The sequence below is a fragment of the Megalobrama amblycephala genome, linkage group LG2 (genome assembly GCF_018812025.1).
Source record: "Megalobrama amblycephala isolate DHTTF-2021 linkage group LG2, ASM1881202v1, whole genome shotgun sequence".
NCBI classification, from domain to species: Eukaryota; Metazoa; Chordata; class Actinopteri; order Cypriniformes; family Xenocyprididae; genus Megalobrama; species Megalobrama amblycephala.
Window position 1 is genome coordinate 24,150,336 of NC_063045.1, and position 7,232 is coordinate 24,157,567.

The following is a 7,232-nucleotide window of genomic DNA, read 5'->3' on the forward strand; positions in this document are numbered from 1 at the left end:
GCTTGCTGCTGTGGCTCAGATGAGCCACAATTTGCTGGATTACATGGAGAGGTTTTGCCATATCGCTGTCACCTGCCCCTATGATGACAAGAGTCTGAAGTCGTTATTCTGTATCGTGGCAAACTATCACCATCCCAAACACCTCAGGAGAGCGTCTACCCCCGGTCCAGAGCACAGCCAAAGTCTTAAGCCTAAGTTGATCGTAGAACAATTGCCACCAATCATCAATTTAGGCTTTACGATGCTTTTGGGAAATGCAGCCCAGACCCAGAGCCCAATCCACCATCTTCGACCATGGAGATTTCGCATGTACCCCAACCGCAGACTGAGAGTGACCACCCGCCACAATAACTGAGCCAGAGCCCAAGGAAAGGAGGACAGTGCTGACCATCATCCCAAAACAGGAGTCCCAGAGTGAGTTTGACCAGGGGTGTGAGCCCGCGACAACAGCGGTTGAGGGGATACAGGTAGAAGTGGACACTGAGGACTGGCTGATTAACCTGGATACGGAGGCACTGCTCCCACCCTATCCCACCTGGTATTATTTGTTTCAAGACAGCTTTGAGACTGTTTTGTTGACCTGTTGGGAACTGGAATTACCGTTATTGATCACGTCAAGCTTACCTCTAGCACCCTCACCACAAAGCCTCTGATCCCTTCGCTCCACCTCAGCCTGTCGACCTGTCGGCTCCGCCTTGGCTCCTCCCATCTCCGGCTCCACTAGAGACCCTTGGCCTTGTGGCTCCTCCAGGTTCCCTCGTCCCACCGGCTCCCCCTTGGTCAGTCATCACTCTGCTGATGCCACGGACTTGCGAGCCTTCCGCTGCACTCAGTGTCTCCATCCCTATGGCTTCAGCGGATTCCTCCTTCCCTTCGGCCACGCCTTTGTCCTCTGTCACACCAGCTCTGCCTCAGTCCTTAGGCACACTGGCTCCACCTCAGACACTCGTCGCCACGGCTCCGTCTAGGTCTCCAGTGCCAGTGATGTCACTCAGTACCATCGGCCACCGCCAATCACCATCCCTTTGCTGCCTCCTTGTCCACCTCCAAAGTCCCCAACATTCCCTCTCCTCTTCTGTTACGGCGCGAGGTCACGCCTTCTCAGTGGGGGGTGTAATATCACAATTATGTTCAGTTTCTGTTTTCATGGAATTTTAAAGGTCCTGTTTTTCGTGGTTTTTTGAAGCTTTGATTGTGTTTATAGTGTGCAATATAACATGTGTTCATGTTTCGCGTGTAAAAAAACACAGTATTTTTCACATAATTTACTTATCTGTATACTGCTGTTTCCACTGTCATAAAAACGGGCTGATGACTTCCTTGTTCTATGAAGTCCCTCCTTCAGAAATACGTAACGAGTTCTGATTGTGCCAGCGGCAGTGTTGGGGGTAACGCATTACAAGTAACTTGAGTTACGTAATCAGATTACTTTTTCAAGTAACTAGTAAAGTAACGCATTACTTTTTCAATTTACAACAAAATATCTGAGTTACTTTTTCAAATAAGTAACGCAAGTTACTTTTCACATTTATCGACTGACAGATCTCCTGTCCCCATATTGAGAGAAATAAAGTGCAGAGGGTGTTGTGTGCGCTGTGTGAACATGATGATTATTGTAGTTTTAGACTAAATGTGAACATGCATTTACTCATCTCACTTGCACGAAAACATTCAGTATTCCTCAAAATGAATAAAAACAATTTTTGCAAACCTGTAATAATAAACTATATTAAATTAAACAAATATACTTTATGTATTTAATCTCAATTATTAACCAATGTCTTTGCTGCTGACCTTCAATATACCTAATTCAACCATACTAATAAGCAAAAAATACTTTAGATTAGATTTAGAAATAAGAACTAGAACTTCCTTCTGTATCATATTCTTCTTTAATCCAGAATAGCAGCACAGCTGAAAGGTTTGTTTGAGCTGCGCCCTCTACTGTACAGGTGTAAATATGCATTTCCTTCAGCCTGAGGCTTATTCATTTCACTTTTGGTGTGAAAGGGCCTTTTTGCCAAAAATAGAACTTTTTTGTTGTTATTAAAAAACAAACAAGCAAGCCCAGCCCCGGTGAGAAAAAGTAACGCAAAAGTAACGTAACGCATTACTTTTCATAAAAAGTAACGAAGTAACGCATTTAGTTACTTTTTTAGGGAGTAACGCAATATTGTAATGCATTACTTTTAAAAGTAACTTTCCCCAACACTGGCCAGCGGTTCCTGTGTTGTGATTCGACAGCTCTGAGCGCACCGTGCCCGGAAAAGTCACGCCTCTTACCATAACGTGGAGATGCACGCGCTCAGTGTTACTGTAAACATGTCTTTAATTTTACTCTATCAATTTGAGCCAGAATCAGACCCGGTGATTGGACTGCGGGATGAAAATAACAGCATTTCGACGACATGGTGACAAACACACTCTACAAACGCAACTCTTGTGTATTCCTGTGGGCGGAGGTTAGTCAAAAAACTGTTTTAGTGACGTCATTAAAGAAGGAAGTAGAGGGATGTAGTCCAAACTGGCCGTTCGATGTAGGCGACTTCTGTTAAATAAAATATCTCGCTTGGCATTGAACTTTGAGCTTTAAAATTTTACAGATTTTATTTATACTCTAACAACAACATTACACACTAACTAAAGTTTGAAACATGGGATCACGAAGAACGGGACCTTTAATTTGTTTTCATTAGTTTCCTTGTTTCCTTTGTTATAGCCAAGACTTTATGGCATGTGTCCATAAAGAAACTGACTGACTTTATAATCAATTTCTTAGCCATTTTTATTGGTGTAAAAATAATAACCAGCCCCAGTCTCTAATACTCATGATATTACACTGGGAAACAATTAAGCACAATTAAGCTCCAATTAATGAAAAATTGGAGAAGAACAGTCACTCACCGATCAGCACAGTGACCTGCAGCCCATTCATCAGACCTGATATGATAATAATCTAATATTGTGTCTGATTCTGATCAATAAACTCCACAGCTGGATGATTGTAACACTGTTAATTGAGTTGATTCTGTAAATAAAGTGCATAAACAGCTGAAAGAAGTAAATGACACATGTAAGCATCAATGTCAGCTGTTGCTGAGTTTTAGAGGTGTGCCTGTTTTCATACAGTAAAGTCCTAATTAATCAGCAGTGACATTATTTACAAACCAGGCAATGTTTAAACTGCACTGATTATTTCTTTCTGAATGTTTTATTTAAGTAAATAGGTGATTGTGGTGTAGGGAATGGTCGAATCAATGTTGGAAGATCTGGTGTTTTCAGTAAAATCCAATAAACCTCATTTTCATTTTCAGTAATTTATGTTCATATCATGTAATAAACTCACAGAACTGAAGCTGAATGATCTTCATGACGTTTCCATGATTATGACAATGAATTGTGTTTCTCCACACAGAAGTTCAGATGAAGTATACTGCAGCTCTGAAACAAAGACAGATGCAAATCCAACCCAGTTTAGACTGGGTTCAAGGGTCTCAACGTTCACTATAAACATTGTAAATGTAAATTCTGGGTTTGATCCTAAGCAAATGAAGAACATGTGCATATGAAAGTGTGATGTTTTCAGTGAACAGACAATTAGCTACATAAAAAAAAAAAAAAAAAATCAATGAGTAACAGCTGCCATCCAGTGGTGAAGCCAGAAATCTCCAGTGGATCTTGGTGAAATTGAGTGGAAAACTACCATTTACCGCCTCTAGAGGGCAGCAGAGCAACTGCAGGATACAAAGGTTAATTGGTTTGGCCTCTCAGACATTGGTGTTAACCTTTTTCTTCTATAGTATTTTTTATTTTATTTTTTAAATAAATTTAAAATTCTTTACATTTTTAAGTTGCACTTTGTCAGAAAACACATCAAGCTTGGAAGAATAAATTTCAAAATTATTTCAATAATTGTTTTTAATTGCAAACATTGGTAAGAACTTCAGATCATGTGAAAATATCCTATAATTGAAGCCTCTCATGACTTGTATGATGCAGGTTTTGTCAGACCGTGTACAGCTTCTCTCTTCTACAGTCAATAACAGATGAAGGAGGTTTTATAGAACAATCAGAGAATCTCACTGATCTATGAGAAGCACTTTAGATCTAAATAATGTTATTAAATGTCATTTCATTTGTGCTTTTGTCACTTACAAAGGTGACAGACCATGTTTACGTTTCTGGTTTTGGTTTGTGTTTCAGATGAGTTTAATAACATGCTGTAGCCATCTTTTTTTTTTTCTTTTTTTTTTTGCTGAAAATAGTCATAAAATAATATGCAGTTATTCAATATTTGTCAAATGTGATTATCTTGTATTACAATTGAAAACACAGCACAGGTGAAAAAAAAAACATTTTAAAATACTGGAAAAAAATTCCATAGCACAGTGAATTTGAATCATCTTCATAAAACTGAATGTATGATATTGTTATTGTTAAATTTTCCAAGGATCAGTATTCTCCCCTAAAAGTGATCGGGCAGACCAAACCCTAAATCGTAAAGACTTGAAACTGGTAGTATTGGTAGGCTGGTAGTACTCATACTCATACTCATAACTGGTAAAATAAAACATATAAGACAAAACAACATTTACTGTAGGAGCCATACAATTTACTGGTGACTTAATTTAACAAACTATTCTATTGTGCTTCTGATTTGGCAGTGAAATTCGATGATTTTGGTTGCGTAAGATGTGAAGGATTCTATGGTCCAGTTAGTATTTTCACCCCATAATGGCGGCCGTGCTACCGGAGCACCACCTAGTGGCAGTTAACAAAAAAGTATCAGAGTGTCGCCTCTTGGGTTCTATACTCTTTGGTCGCTCTCAGGAGCTCAGTGAATTCAAGCGTGGTATCGTGATAGGTTGCCACCTGTGCAATAAGTCCATTTGTGAAATTTCCTCATAACTAAATATTCCACGGTCAACTGTTAGTGGTATCATAACAAAGTGGAAGCAATTTGGAGCAACAGGAACTCAGCCACGAAGTGGTAGGCCACGTAAAATCACAGAGAGGAGTCAGTGCATGCTGAGGCACACAGTGCACAGAAGTCGCCAACTTTCTGCAGAGTCAATAGCTACAGACCTCCAAACTTCATGTGGCCTTCAGTTTAGCTCAAGTACAGTGTGTAGAGAGCTTCATGGAATGGGTTTCCATGGCCGAGCAGCTCCATCCAAGCCTTACATCACCAAGTGCAATGCAAAGTGTCGGATGCAGTGGTGTAAAGCACGCCGCCACTGGACTCTAGAGCAGTGGAGACGTGTTCTCTGGAGTGACGAATCACGCTTCTCTGTTTGGCAATCCAATGGACAAGTCTGGGTTTGGCAGTTGCCAGGAGAACGGTACTTGCCTGACTGCATTGTGTCAAGTGTAAAGTTTGGTGGAGGGGGGATTATAGTGTGGGGTTGTTTGGGGCTTGGCCCCTTAGTTCCAGTGAAAGGAACTCTTAATGCTTTAGCATACCAAGACAATTTGGACAATTTCATGCTCCCAACTTTGTGGGAACAGTTTGGGGATGGCCCCTTCCTGTTCCAACATGACTGCGCACCAGTGCACAAAGCAAGGTTCATAAAGGCATGGATGAGTGAGTTTGGTGTGGAGGAACTTGACTGGCCTGCACAGAGTCCTGACCTCAACCCGAAAGAACACCTTTGGGATGAATTAGAGCAGAAACTGCAAGCCAGGCCTTCTCGCCAACATCACTGCCTGAACTCACAAATGTGCTTCTAGAAAAATGGTCAAAAATTCCCATAAACACACTCCTAAACCTTCCCAGAAGAGTTGAAGCTGTTATAGCTGCAAAGGGTGGGCCAACTCCATATTAAACCCTACGGATTAAGAATGGGATGTCATTAAAGTTCATGTGCACGTAAAGGTAGGCGTCCGAAAACTTTGGCAATATAGTGTATGTTAATGTACCTAGAACAGGAGGTATACGCAACTCTACATTCTCATGAATGACCTGCAGAGGGCAAAAGAGGATAAATAATATATACAACTTTATATCCATAATAGTATGATGCATATATTTATTCTGATCAGTCTTTGTTATGAGACTAAATAGATATTAGAAATGATATATTAGAAAATGTATCTTATAATGATAATAATAATAATAATAATAATAATAACTTGTATATTATTTTTGCACCATTATAGTTTCTTTATGCAAAAAAGAAAACTATATCCTCCTGGGACCCAGGAATAAAGTTTTGTCCTCTGTAGTGGACATTATATTTTAGTGATTTTCTCTGACATCATGTCACAGTTTTAAGTCTGGCTGTCATTTAAAGAGTACATTCAGGGCTTTGCAGAGAAACCAAAATTTTAGAGGTTTCAATATGACAACAACTTCTTGGTCTTTAAATATGACTGAAAATGAACTCTTATGGAAATATAATATTTTGTAATTATCATTTAAATCGAATTTATTTTCAAATTGTTTGTTATGAATCAACATCTCAGGAAAATGTTATGGGGTTTCAAATCAAAATATGACTTTCTGTTACGAAACAGGACATTGATTTCATACATGACTTCTGTAGAGGACACCAGAACTTAAATCATGTTTATCAGGCATTTTAGGAGATACAAGAACTGAACAGGGAAAGAAATTATACATCAATATTCCTATTAATTATTAGATATTATTATGAAAATGTTGCCAATTATTACTCCCATTATTACACTTCTTTTTTCATTGCATGTTGCTCCAAGAACACATTAATATGCAAATTAGATACAGTGTATAGATACAGTGTATTGAATGGGAAAACCCCTGTATGGCCATTTTACCCACATATTGCATAAAGTAAAATGGTATATCAATAAATTCCATTACATCTTTCATAACATAGTTGAGAATCATCTTTATACAAAGTTTGGTTAAAACTGAAACCTAAAAATTGATTGGTGATTAAAAAAAATACCATTGTTTTTGCCTATACATGTCATTTCATGCCATTTTATTTTTTAAACAACTTAGTCCTGGTGTCCTCTACAGAGGACATATCATAACATATGAATAAAATATATATTTTTAAAAAAATACTAAATTCAAAAAAACTTTTTTTTCTGGGTCTCAGGAGGATATACCAAGTTTTGCCTAAAGATGGCGCTAAATGAAAAGTGACCACACGTAACCAAACTGCAGCTGCATACACCGCAAGACAAATGGCTCGTATTTTCTCAAAATAGTTCATTATTTTGTGTTGGAAGATGCAATTATTTGT